General features: G+C 32.8%; 1 protein-coding gene across 8 annotated transcripts in view; it reads right to left on the reverse strand.

Moving 5' to 3' along the window:
• The window catches only part of LOC126968379 (inactivation-no-after-potential D protein), a 129,409-nt gene that overhangs the window by 76,112 nt on the left and 34,221 nt on the right, over positions 1-19,076 (reverse strand). For 3 of the 8 annotated variants that reach the window (XM_050813380.1, XM_050813379.1, XM_050813378.1), the window contains exon 1: positions 13,725-13,842. The exons of 1 other annotated variant lie outside the window; for it this stretch is intronic. The gene's annotated coding sequence lies outside the window, so the exon portion shown is untranslated. Of the gene's footprint in view, positions 1-13,685; positions 13,843-19,076 lie in introns of those variants that run through there. 4 more of the 8 variants (XM_050813376.1, XM_050813375.1, XM_050813377.1 and 1 more) reach the window with 3 other exon arrangements.

A 19,076-nucleotide genomic window follows, 5' to 3' on the forward strand; every position in this document is an offset into this window, starting at 1 on the left:
TAGGTACCTTCATGAAAAGTGCCATGGTCGAAACAGCTACATTTATTACGTACGAAATTGCGGGGTGGAACAGTTGTATCAAAATTCATTACGAACGTGGTTTAGCGAGCATAAAAGATATAGGTATTATGAAAATCCATTTTTGACGTGTAAGGACTTCATTTCTACATCTTTGACTACATCTTTACTACTAAGCTAGAGGTTTTGAATTTGGTTTTGGGGTTCAAATCCCGGTCGGTGCAAGCATTTATCTGATGAACATGGATGTTTGTTTCCGAGTCATGGATGCTTAGGTATATGCATTTATGTATATTTAAGTAAGTATATTGTTTTAAATATATCGTTGTCTTGCAACCCTTAACACAGGCTATATGCCTAATTTGGGGCAAGATAACTTGTGTAAAATGTGTGTCAATATTATTATTATTATTATCTTTGATCCACCCTAATATAATTAAATCTTAGATAATATATTATATACGGCTAGATAGAACCTATTGCTGTACGGTAACGAATGATAACAGGTCACATTTATTACTTTAGTCTGCATAATAGCAGGTTTACACTGCGATACTCGAGTTGATGAAAATATAGGCTAACAGTACACTGCTATTTTTTTCCACACCTTCACAACTATTAAGTCTATTAGACGTATAATCTAAGATTTTTAAAAGGTTTTGTAAAAGCGTTTTAAATAGCTTTGTACGTTAGAATTATAATATTGAGATTGTGATGTAACGCCTGTTAGAAATATATAGGTAAGTATTAAAATAAATTAATCATAATTTTTTTGTAGAGTTTATTTTATTTAAGGTTATTTGATTTAATATGTTATGTTTTTTTGAAGGCGTTATTTTTTGTAACAAAATTTTAGTTTAGCAGTACAACCTTAGATAAAGAATTGGTCTCCGCTGCGCTCCAACTAGATACCGCACTACCTAAAAACAATAGCTTTTTTATTACGGCAACTATTAAATGCTTGTGTGCGTGGCATCTTGACATTCAATGACATTTTTCAAATTTTGTAATATACGCTTCGTGTTATTTTACATTGAAATTAATAAAATACAAAATACTTACTGATGATATGTGATTCCAGTGTCTTTCTTATTTCTTGTGGTATTATTTTTACATAGTTTTACTACGCAAACCGGCATTTTAGTTTCAATTATTAGCAAAGTTTAACAGAACATGTGGCACGTCAACGTCACACATTGTTAGAGACTGGCTCGAGTACACCCACTTGGGCGTAGTATTATTTGCCGCATTTTGCGACTGCGCCTGCTGTATCTAGTTGGAGCGCAGCGGAGAACAACATTTTAAATAAAAAAAAAACTACGTTTGAAAAAACCGACTTAAAAAACTGAAAAGTAAAAAAATAACTTAATAAAAATTTAATTTATTACACATCTTACGCAAACCTTTACCTTTAATATTAATAAAATACTATTATTTGTATGTTCTTCATATTGATAGGTTTTAAGTCGGTGCAAAAAATTCGAATTGAGAACCTCCTCCTTTTTGAAGTCAGTTAAAAAGGTTGTGATTATTTTAAAGCGATGGAAATGGAAAAGAGCGCAAAAAAATAATGCTGGCAGAGTTTCTTGCGCCCCTTCTTCTCTCTCAGAGCGCGATTTGTTTCCGAAGCGGTTAGTAGTATCTAGTTGTTATTAGAAATGACATGGAAAAGAGAAAATAAATGCCTTTTAAAATGAGTACCTACTGCGAGCTTTGTAAAGTTCCCTGAGAAAAGCCGACTTAATCCCTCATGAGACTTATTCTAATTAATTTTAAGTGCAATTTACTGTAATCGTAAAAAGCGTTAATAAAAAGTTTTGTGTTCTACTGAATTGCGACAATACGGTAATTAAATTAGTTAATTGTAACACTTTTGCCTAACTGTATGATTCTTGCGAACGTTTTTAGGTTAAAATAACATACGAAATTGGAATTACGCGAAATATTTCAATCTTTATAAATTGTTTATCTTCACAAGTAATGTTTCATTTGTAACAGCTATTCTTATAAACCTTATATGTCATTGATTTTGAATGACAAGAAAAACTACAATTGTAGATTTAAAAAAAACCTAGTAGTCAATTCAAGAATCGAACCCGGTAGTTTTGAATAATAAAACGTACATTATTTAGATACAGTCATTAGTAGACAAAGTCAAAAAAATTTTTATTCACTTGTTTATAATCTTGTTTCACAATGTACTTATAGTGTTAACCAGTATATGAAGCGCTTGTTAAATTAAAGAATGGATCTGGAAACATGTGCGTATTTATATGCCGGATAACGTGTTATGACTAATGAATGGCACATGACAACTGATTTATTGTCATTTCCAAATTTCGTTACACGAAAGTTCAAAATAATTATGTACGTGATGATTGATTTTATAGTGAAAATAGTTTTAGAACAGCTATTTAGAGTTATAACAATAGAAAATTTTAATATGTATATGAAACATAAATTTGTAAGGATATTAAGCTAACGTTTCATTATTTCGTATTAGAAAATTTTTTTTTATATTTCCGTTTTTTACGACGGAATTATAGAATGCGAGGTTGCCAAACTGACTTGCCGGAAAGTTATCTGGTGAATAAACATAGCGGTGAAGTGATCTTGCAACGCAGTCTAGTGTTACTCGGAACTTTGTGTGTGGCTACCAATTTGTCTAATCTATAACTATTCGCTACTTTACTTGTATATTGTGAGACAGTCCCTTAGGATATTAAATGACTTTATCAAATATTAAACAAGTAAGTAACATTGTACACTGCAAAAATATTACAAGAATCATATTTAAGATATAAACAATATTACTAAAACTTAAAGTGGCTTCATTCATAGTTCTGTTTTTGTCACTTAATGAGTTCTTGCAGCAAACCGACGATATATTAAGCTAAATTTAGTTATTTCGTATTAGAAACAATTTTTTTTTATTTCCGTTTTGTCAGACGGAACTATAGAATGCAAGGTTGCCAAACTGACCTGCCTGAAAGCCATCTGGTAAATAAGCATAGCGGTGAAATGATCTTAAAACGTAGTCAGTTACTCAGAACGTTGTATGTGGCTATATTTATCTATTCTATAACTATTCGCTACATTACTTGTATTGTGAGACAGTATATTAATAGACAAAATATTCAAAAAGCGAGTAACATGTACAACCTAATAACGATAAACTAGATCTAGTAGATACCGCTTTTTTTCTAAGAATAACGTTATATACTTCAGCGGAGCTATCATATTGATAATTTATTGACATAGAAACTGCACATTGAGATAATAATATGTATTAGAAGCTATAAACGATTTAACGGCAATAGCATTGTCTAATAAGCTTTCTGAAAACATATTGGATTGCCTTTCAACAATTTCGAAGCTTGAATAAAAAAGGAAAACAACTTTAAGAAAAAGCATATTACAAAATGACGATCTGTATAGCCTAGTGGTTAGCGATCCTACCTACTAAACTAGAGGTCCCGGGTTCGAATCCCGGTAGGTGCAAGCATTTATATGATGAATATGGATGTTTGTTTCCGAATCATGGATGTTAAAATGTATTTATGTATGTTTATATGAATTAATGTATGTTTAAGTAAGTATATTGTATTAAATATATCATTGTCTTGTAACCCATAACACAGGCTATATATGCTTAACATGGGGCAAGATAATTTGTGTAAAAAGTGTGTCAATATTATAATAATTAATTATATTATTAAAATAAAGAAACATTTAAATGGTAAAAAAACATAACAATTCTTGCCCACTACAAAGCGCAGGTCCGTCCAATATGGCGACCTACTCTCATCTATATCTCATTATTTTTCTGAAGAGACACACGCGACCATAAACAATATATTAATGCAACTAATGTAAAATACTTATATAAAGTCAAAGTCAAATAAACTTTATTCAATGAGGCTTATACTAAGCGCTTCTGAATTGTCACTATATATTTTTCTTTTAAATTACTGAATTTACCAAATGTTCGGATAAAGTAGAGCTTGTGAGAAGAACATACAAGAAACTCTTCTAAGTCAAATTGAGTATTATATAACAGCTGTACACCTACAAAACAAATATATTACAAACAGTAAGGTGCTGCATCCAATATATGAATCGTGTTAAAATAATATCTAATTTATTGAATTAGGCGTTACTTTGTGGAAATCCATAATTATACAAATGTTATAATTTTCTTTAGTGTTAATTCCGCCAATATTTGTTTATAAAACAATTCGACACGTGTTTCGCCTCTACACGAGGCATCCTGAGGACGCATTGTCTCGCCAAAATCTGGCACGAGACTGCCTAATAGTCTTGTGTAGAGACGAAACACGTGTCGAATTGTTTTATAAACAAATATTGGCGGAATTAACACTAAGAAAACTTAAATCATTTGTATAATATCTAATATTTAAAAAAAGTAATCAAGGATCAACTTTATAAATATAAATTATCCTATATTGGATCAACCTTTAGAGCTTGTATTCATTCATGTAAGGATGCTTCGTGAACTTGATGGTTGTGATTAATAAAATAAATAAAATAAAAATAGCCTTTATTGCAGCAACTACATTACATTTAAATATATTGCATAACTTAATTATTAAAAACTTTTCTTGCTGCGTGTCCCTCGACATAGGCCTCCTCTAAATTTTTCCAATTCGTTCTATCTCTGGCTAGACGAGTCCACATGCTTCCGACCAAGTTTCGGATGTCGTCCTCCCATCTTTTGGATTGCCTGCCTCTTTTTCTTTTTCCGTTTCTGGGGTACCACTCCGTCACTTTTTCGTCCATTTTTCCAGAATTGTCTCTGATCATATGGCCTGTCCATCGCCATGTTTGCTGTTTAATAATTTTGCTTACATTTTTAAATTTTATTTTTTCTTTTATGTCCTGCAGCTTCATTCTGTCTCTCAATCTAACACCTAGGACGCTTCTTTCCATAGAATTTTGGCAAGTTTTTAGAGTTGTGAGATTTTTCTCGGTTAGGGCCCATGTTTGTGATCCATAAGTTAAACATGGTAGTATGCAAGCATTAAAAACCTTTCTTTTGTCCTTAATGAGAATATGCTTGTTCTTCATCACTTCGCTGAGCGACCAATATCTTTTCCAGGAGTTCGTGACCCTTCTATCGATTTCTTTTGTCATACAGTCTTTGATTGATAATAAATGCCCCAGGTAAACGTATTCGTCTAGATATTCAATTGTTTTACCATCTACTTTAATTTATTTTTTATTAGAGTTTGTCATTATTTTAGTTTTGTTTACGTTCATTGTGAGGCCTACTTTAACACTTTCCTCTGACAATTGTAGCATATGCTCTAGTTTCTTTGAAGACTCAGAAAATAGTACTATATCGTCCGCAAATCGTAGATGGTTTAGTTTTTCCCCATTTATATTAAGTCCCTCACTTTCCCATTCAAGATTTCTGAATATCATTTCTAATACTGCTGAGAATAGTTTGGGAGATATAGGATCTCCCTGTCTGACTCCTCTTTCTATTGGGAACTCGCTGCTGACCTTATCCAATTTTATTCGAGCTGTGCTTTTGGAGTATATATTCTTTAAAATATTTATTATTTTTCCATGAACTCCTTGAACTTTAAGAGAGTTCCAAATTGCATCATGTTCTAGCGAGTCAAAAGCTTTGTTGTAGTCGACAAAACCTAGATAATATACACAGTTGTACTCTTAAAATTTTTCTAATATTTGTTTTACCGTGTGTATATGGTCTACAGTCGAGAATTTTGTCCTGAAGCCTGCTTGCTCTTTGGGTTGGTTCTCGTCTAATACCTTAGAGATTCTTGATAATAATATCTTGGAGAAAATTTTATATATGTTTGCCATCAAACTTATCGGTCTATAGTTTCCAATATCGTTTTTGTCACCTTTTTTATAAATTAATACAATAGTTGATTTAGTCCAGTCTGCCGGAATGCTTTCAGTTTTCAGGATTTGATTAAATAGTACAGTGAGCTTGGGTGCTATTATAGGTAAGGTGGCTTTGAGCATCTCATTTGATATTTGGTCAGGTCCTGGTGCTTTGTCGTTTTTCTGTGATTTGATAGCTGAAACAGTTTCACTAAGAAGGATCTCTGGTAGAGGATTTTTGTCTGTAATAACATCATATTCATTGTCTTTTACATTTTCCGCTAAGTTTCGATAATTTTTAGAACTTTTGTACGGATCACGATAGAACTCGGCTGCAGTTCTTATTATTTCTTCCCTATTCCTAGTTATTCTATTTGTTTTATTCTTGAGATTAATCATCCAATCCTTTTTGTTCATCAGTTTTTTTAGTGCTTTTCTTACTCCTCCAGTTTTGGTAATGTGATCTTGTATAGTTTTATTTCTTTTCTAAGTTATATCTTTGCGTATTTGAGATCTTATTTTTTTACTTAATTCTGCAATTTTAGTTTTAGTGGCCTTATCCTTTTTTAAAATCAACTGTTTTCTTTGTTCTATCAATTTCTCACTTTCATCTGATAGAGTCTTTGCTTCTGGTTTACATTTTACTGTTTCCCTTATTAGGTTAGTTATTAATGAATTATATTGTTCTTCTATATCCTCATAGTTTTTGTCTTCCTGGTTTAAAGCTATGGACAGATTATTTTGTAGTTTTTTGTAATCCTCTGTTATGGGTATTGGCTTGGTGTTTCTATAATTTCTTCTCGACTTTTTGGCTGGTACTTTTTTTAGTGAAGCTCTTATCATTCTATGGTCGGTATTAAAATTAAAATTGTTCAAAACATGTGTATTAGAAAAACATCTCGCTTTATTTGTCATAATAAAATCAATTTCGTTCTTATAATTTCCATTAGGTGACACCCAGGTACATTTTTTATTAGGTTTTCTTTTGTATTGACTGTTGAGAATTGTTAGTTTATTTTGTAAGGCATAACTGATAATTTTATTACCATTTTTACTGCGTATACCATAACTGGAATTGCCTATTATGTGCTCTTCGCCGGGCTTACGTTGTCCTATTTTGCCATTAAAATCACCCATAACTATAACGTTATTTTTCATATAATGGTTGATCGATTGTAATGTTTCGAAAAATTCTTCAACTTTCAAACGTTCTTTCTTATTTGTAGGTTCAGTGGGAGCATATACTTGTACGATTGTCCATGATTCATCTTTTACTGATGTTGGTAATTTAATGTTTAAGATTGCTATTCTTTCGGATATACCAATTATTTCTTCTACTTTTGATGACAGATATTTTTTTAACAGAAAACCAACTCCGTAAAGGCCTGGTGTTTCTCCGTTATGATATAGAAGGTAGTTGTCATATTCTTCAACACACTCTCCCATTCTTCGCACTTCGCTTAAACCTATTATGTCCCATTTAATATCGTCGAGTGCTTTTTCAAATTCAAGTAACCTTTCTGGTGAGCTAATAGATCGTACATTTAATGTTGATATGTATATATTATGTTTGTCTTTTTGAGAAGGGTAGTTAACTGTGAAGTTACAATTAGAATTTAGAGGGTGTTGGTCATTTTCCTCCACGATGACCAATCGGCTTGGAGGAAGATTTTCGTAGTTATTCTTAATGTTGTCTGTAACAGTTCGGTTGCCGAGTAAAGGGGATTGCTACTTGTTTTGGTCCGTGCCTTGGTTAAAAGAATTAGAGCGAGCCCGCATTATATCGAAAGCATTGACTCTACTAAATTTTGATGTTGGTGTGTTGTTTATAGACTCTGTTACATTTGGACTTTGTGAAGAAGCATTAGAGCTATATGGCGTAGATAGGGTACGCTTTCGCTCTCATGACTCTAATTGTTCTTTATTATTAGTTTATCGTATTTGATGTAAGCAAAATTCCCTCTTTTCCTCTCTTCTAGCAATTGAGCTTGTAACGAGCGCCTTTTCTCTAACACCTCTTTCGAGAAGTCTTCTGTTATATAAATATTTTTTGATTTCTTTTTGTTTTTTAAAATTTCAATTTTCTTCCATGTATTTGCAAGCGTTATTACGATCGGCCGAGCTTTTTTACTATCAGCTGTTGTCTTTCCAACTCGATGCGCAGAATTTATCTCTTGTACACTTAATTCTATCTCTAACTTTTTTATTTCATCTATGACCTTCGTAATTAATTGTTTGTTGGACTTCTCGCTCTCTTCCATTCCAAATATAACAATATTGTTTTTCTTTCTATCCTTCTCTAACCAAGCTACTTTCTTTTCCAAATTATTTATTTCAATCTTTAAGTTTTTATTTTCTTCGATGATTGGCTGAAGCTTTTCGTCAATTTTTTCCGTTAATTTAGTTGTAATTTCTTTCGTTTGGTTCTCCATTTCGAGTTTTATCTTCAGAAATAATTGTTGTAAATTGAGATCCATAACGATAACTTGTTTCTAGTGGTAAAGTTAATTACGTTGTATGTTGTATGCTTAAAACGGAACGTAATATTATTATACTGCTTTTTGTCAATGGCGATATTCGTATACTCGTTGGCAGTTGGCAGCTCACCCCGCTGTCAAGTGCTTGCTAGTAAATGTCAATGCTAGCTGACAGCAGCGGTTGGTGATTATTGATGATTCATGAATAATAATCTAGAAAATTGGATAATAGTGATTTTTTACCGTGGTTTGAATGAAGTTTCTCTTGTTAAAACTAGTGAATTTAATAGCAATTCAATGGATTGGCACTTGCACTACTTGTTTTAACATAAATCACAGGTTTAAAAGAACTTTTAACCACTTTTTACTATTTAAAACTATTAGAGCTTCAATGTTAAATCTTGACACTTTGATGGTTGTGATTACTATATCATAATTAGTAATCGTATCCAACAAGTAACGGGTCCGCCATCTGAAGAGTTACGCCGACAAGCCAGAGACAATTGACGCTTTAAAGGACAATATTCGTGAAGCCATTGATGAAATACAGTTGCACACAATTGATAATGTGCTTAAAAATTGGACCGATCGTGTAGGCTACTGCATAGCCAGCCGAGGCAGCCATTTGAATGAAATTATTTTCCATTATAAACCGGAAGGATTGTACTTTCAAATAAAAATAAAAATAAGAAATTTGAGAAAATATTCAGTAGTTTTTTTATAGCATTTAAAAAAAGAAAGTTATTTGGCGGAGCCTATACAATGATTTATTAACTTTAATAGGTCGACCTGGCACCACAAACAGCACCCGTTCACGAGTTACCGCATGGACCAGCCATCGTTCCTTTCGTACATAATATTTGAGGAAAGGAGAGGACTAGGCACATGACGCCGGCGCAAGCAATGCTATTCTAGTAAGCATGAATATCTTTGCATTTATTTCATCAAATTTTACTACATTTTACTCATGGTACGGAACCCAAAGATAAACACACCCTTAGCCATATAAATTAACAAGAAATTGCGCTCATAACTTTCGTTGTGTTTATTTGTTTATGCTAAAACGAGGGAACATTAATTCGGGAGTCTTATTATTTCTGGTACAAAATGGTCGAGTTGTTGATAAAATGAAATGTTGTATAATAAACCATTTGAAGATAAATTTTGAAGTGAAATTTCTTTAGGCGGAACTTGAGTGTAACTTAGGTTATTTTTCGAACGGAAAGAACGCTCTGTTTTATACTCTCACCACCAGTGGGCTCCTTTGCACAGGATGCCGGCTAGATTATGGGTACCACAACGGCGCCTATTTCTGCCGTGAAGCAGTAACATGTAAGCAATATTGGGTTTCGATCTGAAGGGCGCCGTAGCTAGTGAAATTACTGCGCAAATGAGACTTAACATCTTATGTATCAACGTGACCAGCGCAATTGTAGTGCCACTCAGAATTTTTGTGTTTTTCAAGAATCCTGCGGCACTGAATTGTAATTGGTAGGGCGTATCAATAACCATCAGCTGAACGTCCTGCTCGTCTCGACCCTTATTGTCATAAAAAAAGTCTTTAAACGCAGTTTCCGCTATTTACAAACAAAAACTACAGAAAGTAACTTCATAATGTTGATTTAAAAGAGTGGCAATGAGTTTCATGCCACTTCTTCTCATTACAGCTCAACCTTTTTCAAATTGGTAGGAAATGAAAAAAAGAAAAGAATAACTTTTAACATTCATAAGAGTTATTTCCTTGACTTGATTTAATATTGTGAGCATATGTGATACATATTATAGTATATTTGAAACAATTTTATATTGAAACAAGCAATAACAATAATTGTAACAGGTGCCACGTTAAGCTTAAGTCAATAAAAGGTCATAAATATTAATATAGAGATCCTTTGGGCAAAGAACCGCCGAGCCATCTTCTAAATTTCATCACGTATGCGCTATATCTTATACACATATAAAATTCTCGTGTCGCGGTGTTTGTTACCAAACTCCTCCGAAACGGCTAAACCAATTTGTTTGAAAATTTGTGTGTATATGGGGTAGGTCTGGGAATCTGCCAACGTCTATTTTTCATATCCCTAAATGATAAGGGTCCATCCACACATTCCTGAATATTTTTTTTTGTTTTTTTTTGACAATTGTTTTATATTTTTATTTTATTATGATTCAGCATTAAAAATACATACAACTTCAAATTTTTACCCATCTACAATCAACGCCTATTTTTGTATCGCGATTTTAATATTATTCTATACTATCCACAGATACGCAATAGAGTTGCAAGATGGAAATCGAATATAATGATTATTTTAATACGATAAGTTTTATGTGCGTTATATTTGGTAGGTAGAATCGGTCGTCATCTATTTTTTATACCCCAAAAATTTTAATTACTGATTTTTTTTATTACCTTATATGGCCTTAGAACGTTTGCTGGTTCAGCTAGTATATTTATATTATTAGCTATATATTGTTTTACTTAATGTAATAATTAATATAAATCAATAAAGAGAAAATAATATTTTGTTGCACAGTTTCAGTCATAGTACAAGTATACCAAACTTAATTTTACTTTCAAATATTGCGTTCCTTAGCAGACAAAACGATATGGTATAAATGACACGAAATGGTCTTCGTTCGAAGTATTTTCCATTGGAAAATTGATTTTGTAGTAATATATATATATATATATATAAATAAATGAATTGCTGCTCGTTAGTCTCACTAAAACTCGAGAACGGCTGGACCGATTTGGCTAATTTTGGTCTTGAATTATTTGTGGAAGTCCAGAGAAGGTTAAAAAGGTTGAATAAATATGAAAATATCCGGAATTAAATAAAAACAACAATTTTGTTTTTCCTTTGATGTGTCGCCAGTCGTTCAGAAATCAAATAAAAATAATAGTTTAAAATGAATAACTAATTAGAATTTTTATATCTTTATAACTTTCTCAGGAGGTAAAAATTAAACTTCCTTAAAACACGGGTAAATAACACTTAAAAAAGTGTTCCTTTTATTTGTTTTAAGTTTATTTTATACAAAAGTTTACGTCTTTTATATATTGATGGAGGCAGTACGAATGCTGTCAGGTCAGCTAGTAGATATAGGTATTATAAAAAAGCAATATAAGAAAAATTTAATTGACAGCAGACCACATAATGAGAAATACATGAAAAATTATCCAGGATAATTCTGCAGGTACCTATGATCAAAACACAACTAAACCTTCGTATTTAAAAGTTGTTTAACACTTCTGCCTATCCTATAGGTAATGATTTAACCGCAGGTTAAGATACATGGCTAAAATTACTGCAGATTTGTTTGGCTTTATTAAGAAACCTTAGCTTACAGCTTCAAAGAAGTAAATTTATGTGTAACGTGTGTATTTAAACTTGACACCTCCACGGCTTCCTGAGAAAGAGAGTCATTACAGATAGGTGATGATGACCCCTTTAAAATTTCTAATAGAATACAAAATCCTATTAAACAATTATTATTAATAGAAAATATGGATCGAATATGAGGACATGATGAATATTGTCAACAATATTTATTTAAAAACTGTATTAAACATACTAAAATTCAAAGAAAAAGACCTGTTAATATCAAACTAACATGATTCTTATCTACATTCTGAATACTATTTCTATTAAAACTAACTTCCTCAATATTACTTTTCAGCATATCATTACTAAAATAATTACTTTCACGACAAGCGCATAATCTCAGATTAAAACATGTATATAATACTTAAATAATATTTTATATTATTTTTTTAAACATAATAATCTATACTAATATTATAAAGCTGCAGTGTTTGTTTGTTTGTTTGAACGCGCTAATCTCTGGTACTACTGGTCCGATTTGAATGATTCTTTCAGTGTTGGGTAGTCCATTTATCGAGGAAGGCTATAGGCTATGTTTTTTTTTCAAAATTAGGGATCCGTAATAAAATTGCTATTTTCTAACACAAGGTGTAAAATCGAAAACCTATTTTTGCGTGCGCTGCAAAAACTATTGACAATAGAACAAAATGATGTACAGGCTATAATATAGGCAATATTTTATTACTTATAAAACTATCGCGTGAATTATACTTTATATGGCGAAACAACGTTTGCCGGGTCAGCTAGTAAAGTATAAATTTAAACGTATTTATAATTATACAAAAATTGAATTTAAAAACAAAATCAAATTGTTTATATTTGAAAGAGCCGCATCTCGAGTCAATTTCGTAATATGCAAATATTGGGGTTAAGCAGGTTATCAACCGTAAAGAAGATCCTGTAGATGAGGCCACAACCTGAGAGTTGAACAAGAAACGGTTGTCTCAGTGGAAGAGCGCTCGCAAGTAGTCGCTGATTCGAGTCCCACATCGTTCATAAATTTTGTTTTCAACTTTAATTTGTGTAAATTATTCCAGAAGTGATCACTTTAAAGAAAAACAATTGTTAATTATTACAATTACTAATATTAATTGTTATCCCAGGCGTCACCTGCTAACCTAGAAAATTTGTGCATCCAATTGCGATATACACCATCCCTATATTATGTCACATGTGCAACTACTTCTTAACTATCTTCTTAAATACTTTTATGTAAGTGATATATTTTTTGAAGTAAAAAATTCCTAAGACATACATTACTTAGATTTTCCTAAAACATTTCTCAAAGGTAAGAATTTTCACTTATGACCTACAGTCCTAAGACTAAAGCACGAAGCGCGTGGTTATATTATTCTACTAAGACTTTAAAATCATTCCAAAGTTATGTCACAGAAAATCGTGTAAATTGCAGATATGAATGTCATAATGTCATGACATAAAAAGAAAATCGTCAGAAAGGTGAATGATTTTTGTGCTTATTATTAAATTATTTTTAGCTATCTTATTATTGGGGATTATGAGATATAACCTGCTGATAGACATACAGCCTTATAGCCAAGCCTTAAACCCTAATAACTAAGCTAAAAAAAATATCAGTACTTTGACGGCCCATAAATTTATGTAAGCTTAAAGTAATCAAAGACCATAATTTTATTACTAGGAATAATTATAAAAAAAAAAACTTTCCAATTATTGTTTGTCGGTGAAATTTAAGTTGAAGATCTCTTCTTATTAAAGCTAATTTCTAATAATTATTGTAATGAATAATACTAAAATAAATTTAGTGCCAAAGACCGTGAATTGTAAAATATTTTTTCGATAATCAAATCAAAGGTAAATCTTTACAGCCTATTTCAATACACGATATATTTAGAAGGCGAATAATAAACAATGTTCAATGAGTACAATAAACTTTCAATAAAACCTATTTATATCACTCGTATGCACAAACACTGGCAATCACCATGCACTAGTCGCCCGATTAAAAATAAAACATAACAGCAGTCGTAAATTTAAAATTCAAATTTCGAAAAACTTTCGCGCGTCATACGAACAGCCAACCGCGTTCGGGTGTTTCTATCTCGACACTGAAAACTAAACACGTGCGCTGGAAAATATCCACACTTGTATTTACAAGACGATGTAAGCGACAGTAACTATCAAACAAAACTGGACCTTAACGCAACTGTGTAAATATCATTTCAGATTCAAACACCTTGCAGTAAATTAAGCGCATATTTTTAAATCACAATACAAGAGCAACTGAAGTGCACTTGACACTGAGTATAATTTCGATTGAGATCATCTCAGCGCTGGTTGAGTCGATTCGGGGATACTCGGCACTTTTCGTTCTTATTGCTTACTTCTTTCACGTAAGCTTTTCCTGTGTGAAATGAGAACAATTGATAAACAATTATGGGAACTTATACAAAGTTTCGCATGTTCGTAGGGTAAACGGTCCACCTACTGGAAAATGAAAAAAACCAGAGGTCAAGGCATGCGGGCTTTTAAAGTTGGATCATGCTGAAGAATCAAGGTGATTGGAGATGACCATAATATTGTCAATGATTCGAGCGTTGTATGTGGTCAAATGGAAAGAACGGGTACTAAATTACTCCCAAACACTGTATACATATCATTAACACTAACCCACCCACACGTTCACCCAACACTCAAGGTAGTACATTCGAAATCATATGTCCTGTACAGTTTTATGTTTTTATTTTCAATTAGCATTTCTTTTTGTATCATGAGAAGGGCGTTCTTAGAGCTGCACTACAGTTAATAATAGGGGTTAAAGTATGATATTGCCGTTTTATTGTGTTAGGTGCTTCGATTTGACATAGAACCTTCATGGTTTGTGATTTTGGAGTGAAAATTTTTTCACCTATGTAGTTCTCCTTTTTAAATATATGCAACATCCGATTATCAACTTTCAATTGATTTTTTTATTCAGCTTCGACAAGAAAGATAGATACTTCGAGAATTCGAGTGATTTATGAATACGAGGTCCGACGTGGAACTAGCGGCAGAAACAGCTCGCAATATCAATTTTGCGTTTGGAAAGAGGACTGTTAATAAACGCACCGTGCGATTTTGGTTTAAACGCTTTCGTGATGGAAACTTCGATTTGAAGAACGAAAAGGAAAGATTCGAACCACGTGGAAGACCGCAATGAATAACAATGAATTGAAAGAGATGGTCGAAGCCGATCCAGGAATTAGCGGCATGGTTTAACGTTACCTCAACAATATTCACTCATTTACGTCAAATCAATAAATTAAAAAAATATTAAAAATGGGTGCCTCATGGTTCGACTGATCTGCAAAAAGAACTTGTGTTGCCTTGTGGAATCGATACAGAAAATAAGGAATATTGCATCGAATTATGTAATGCTATGAAAAGTGGATTCTTTAAGATAACCGTTAGTGAAAAATGCAATCGCTGACCCCAGGTCAAACGCCTAACAGTGTTCTAAAGCAAGGATTACCAATAAAAAGGTAATGGTAATTGTTTGGTGGTCTCAGCATGGTGTTATTCACTATAGCTTTCTCCGATCTGGCCAAGCAATAACGGCAGATGTCTACTGTGCCGAACTCCGAACAATGATAGGCAGTGAAACAGCCCCGACTCATGAATCGATCATTTGGATAGACTGTAAAAGTTTTTTGCAAAATGCTGTGGCTGTAATTGTGATTCAAGAGAATATGGGTTGTGGTCATCACTTAACACCAGAAACATACGTTCGTTTTTTTCTGAAAAAGGTGGACTAACGAGCGTACGGGTAACCTGCTGTTAAAGGATCACCGCCGCCCACATTCTCTTGCAACACCAAAGGAATCACAATAGCGTTGCCAGACTTGAAGGAAGGTGTACACGCTTTTTTTGAAGGTACCAATGTCGTATCGTCCCGGAAACACCGCACAAGGAAGTTCCACAGCTTTGTAGTACGTGGAAGAAAGCTCCTTGAAAACCGGACTGTGGAGGACCGCCACACATCCAGATGGTGAGGATGATATCCTAACTTGTGGCGTGTCGTGCGAAGATGGAATTCGGCGGCAGGAATCAAGTGAAACAGCTTTTCGCGAACAACACAAAATGAAGCGATGTATGTGAAAATATAATCTGCCATTCATTGCTCTTACATCTATGCATGTTAATTCGTTGTCCCGTCGGATTTTAGAAGTTAAATACTCAAAACTATTAGTAAAACATGAGAATAACATAAAAATAAGCGGAGTGCGATTTTTGAGATCAGGGACGCGAAAGTGAACATCTAGCATTAGAAGAACTTTTTTATCCGCTGATGGCTAATAGTTATAATAAAATAGATTCTAAGTCATAGTATATAGGGCTTAGATTAGAGTAATAAATTACTTGATGCACAGCTATACTATATAGCTGTACAGCTATTTAACGACTTAATAAAATGCGTATGGTATGTAAATATGACGTCAGCTTGCGTTTTAATATCGTCTATAGTCGTCAAGAACTAGCTCAGTTGATAAGATATAATTAAATATTAAATATTTAATGTTTACCACTCGGTTGAGTCGAGTTAGCGAGGCTTTTATTGGGCAATTTATATGTTTTTAACAACATAATCCCAGAAAATGTGCAAAACGAATGATACGACATTCAAAGAATTGTTTAAAACGTTTATATGGTAAATGTTACCATAACATAAATGACATTTTTAATCTTTCCACAGATTCGAATAGAGCAAGCGTTGTACGAAATTTTATTGTGTCGAACTTTATATTAAAAAAAAACCCACTGAGTTTTAGGTGCCTCTCTTTCGTCAATAGGCAGCAATGTAAATACTACTTCAGATTCAGCTGCGTATTTTGAATTTAGAACCCGATTTGGACAGTGACATCAGTGGAGTAGCAGTAAGGTATTTTTTAAGCCCAGACGAAATAAGTTTATGTTCGTCAGTCTGTCCCAATTTTCCGACCAAGAATTGTTCAGTCGGAGGTTTTTACGTTTTTGATGAAAAATCACACTCATATTATAGAGGGGAAAGTTTGTATGTTATGTATTATTGGTTTATGTTTATATTTTGTTACTTCTTTACCATCTAAGGGGATTTGGATTTAATAAGTTACGGTAACCTTTAATGAGAGAAACTAATACTTAAATATTATATTTTTACTGACATAAAATAATTAGTTAAACTGTATATTTAAATGTAAAGTTCCTTGAATTAAATAAAATTTGCTTTTAGACTTAGATATCTATTCCAGGGTATCTTTTTAGTATATGTAGTGTAAGTGGACAGAACATATTATATTTGGATGACAGCTTTTGTCAAATTTTAAATGTGGTTAAATCCAAAAAACTTAAATCCTTTAGTGGTGAAATATAAATAATGCTTATTTGTTTTTAAATTTCTATTTGCCAACTGGCGCCAATTCTCTTTCATTATCTCGTGTACGAGAAAGCTGAAAAATATTGGCTTTTACATATTTGCTAACGTTAACGTTCTTGTAAGCCGTTCACATTACACAAAATACAATATTGCTAATCATTGTTGACTAGGCCTTTAAAAAAAATTAACAAAAAAACAACTGATTCCAAAAATAACAATAATCGTTACTAGAATTAGATTTATTCATTAGATTGTATAAAAATAATTACGTATTTTTAGTGCATATTATATCTATTGTTTTGGAATAGTGATTTTGAAGTCGGTCTTTTTGTTATTTTTTTTTATTTTTAGAATTTTAGTGAATCTGAACTACACTAACTAGTAATTTGTCTAAACTTGTGTAGATCTACTAAATTTTATAATGCAGCAATGAACGTAAGCGCATTGCAAATTTATTACAGACGGTTAGAAATTCTGTCACAGATCGCACCCTTAATGTAAGTCGTTAAGGAGTTATCAAACTAACAAACTCTCGGCTGACCTAGACCGTCTTTTGACATCCGGGAATAGCCAGACACATTTATACTCACCTCACCATTTGTGATCATCCTTCCAATGTCACTAGTCCCAATTAGATAACACCTTCTGTGCAATATCCCAGCGGATACTCCTAAGGGAGTGCAATTTGCGCCTCTCTCTCCCCAAGCCAACCTAAGGTGGTGTTTAGTTGATACGAACATAGGCTCTTGTAAGTCCCACATAACCAACGCAACCAGCTGCATTCACTAGTATAGTAGTATTCATTAGCCCTTTCTTCTTTGTATGGGCGCAAAGAAAAACGTGGTCTTCGAAACTTAATAAAACCATCTCAATTTCTTAAACAACGGATTGCCAGATTTTTCACAGATTTCATGGACTCTTCCCCCTTAGAACATATTATTATATAAGTATTAGTTTATTAGCTTAATAAAGTTTGATCGCCCATCGTAGATAGGGTTATAGAAATACACTTTCTAATACCTATATAAATATAAATATATAATATATTAGATAGTAAGCTCTTAAAAAAATTGATAGCGTATTATATATTGTATTTTTTCATTCCATTTCAGTCTGATCGCACCTTAACTTTTTAATTTTTTAAATAATTTGCTATTGATTTCAACGTTTCTCTATCTCTTCTTCTTAATATATTTCGAGTTTATTCACAGTGTAGCAGACTAGTCTTCATGGAGTCCGTGCATGTCCTTAGAATATAAAATAAAGTTTATAGGCTTAATAAAGTTTGATGAATAAGATTTTAAATATGTTCTACCTATACATAAGGCCTAATTTTTTTATATATGAGGAAGCGAACGAGCAAAAGACTCACGGAGTGGGGAGTAGTGAGGCAAACGCCTATGGACATCCGCAACAACGGGTGTCAGATGAGGAAGAGATGCGTTCCCGGCCTTTAAGGTGGGTCTGCTCACTGGTAATATGCTTTTTCTTGAAGGTCGTATCGATTCGCGGCAAAACAGCAGCTGTTAATTGATTCCACAAAGTGGCTGTGCATGGCAAGAAATATCTTGCAAAATGCGCGGATGTGATGTGTGAATACGAAACGTCAACGTGATGCGAGTGTTATTTGACGCAAAGTTGGAATGAATTTTCAAGAAACATTTGCTGAAGGCAATTTTTGAGAAGATGTAATAAATAAATATTATCCTTATAATAAATAAAATTTAAGTACGTTTGAATAGGCCTCAGTAACTCCTTTTCATGTCTGCCATACTAATAACTATTAGTTAGCTTTAAATACAGGGCCTCCAAATGCTGGAATGATTTGCCGCCACCTATTAAAGATCAATAACGTTTGTTCTCTTTTAAAAACAAACTGAAATCCTTTCTATTATGGAATCAAAAGTCTTCAGAGGCATAAAAATAATGAAAATCAGCATAAAT

The sequence above is a fragment of the Leptidea sinapis genome, chromosome 15, assembly GCF_905404315.1.
Source record: "Leptidea sinapis chromosome 15, ilLepSina1.1, whole genome shotgun sequence".
NCBI classification, from domain to species: Eukaryota; Metazoa; Arthropoda; class Insecta; order Lepidoptera; family Pieridae; genus Leptidea; species Leptidea sinapis.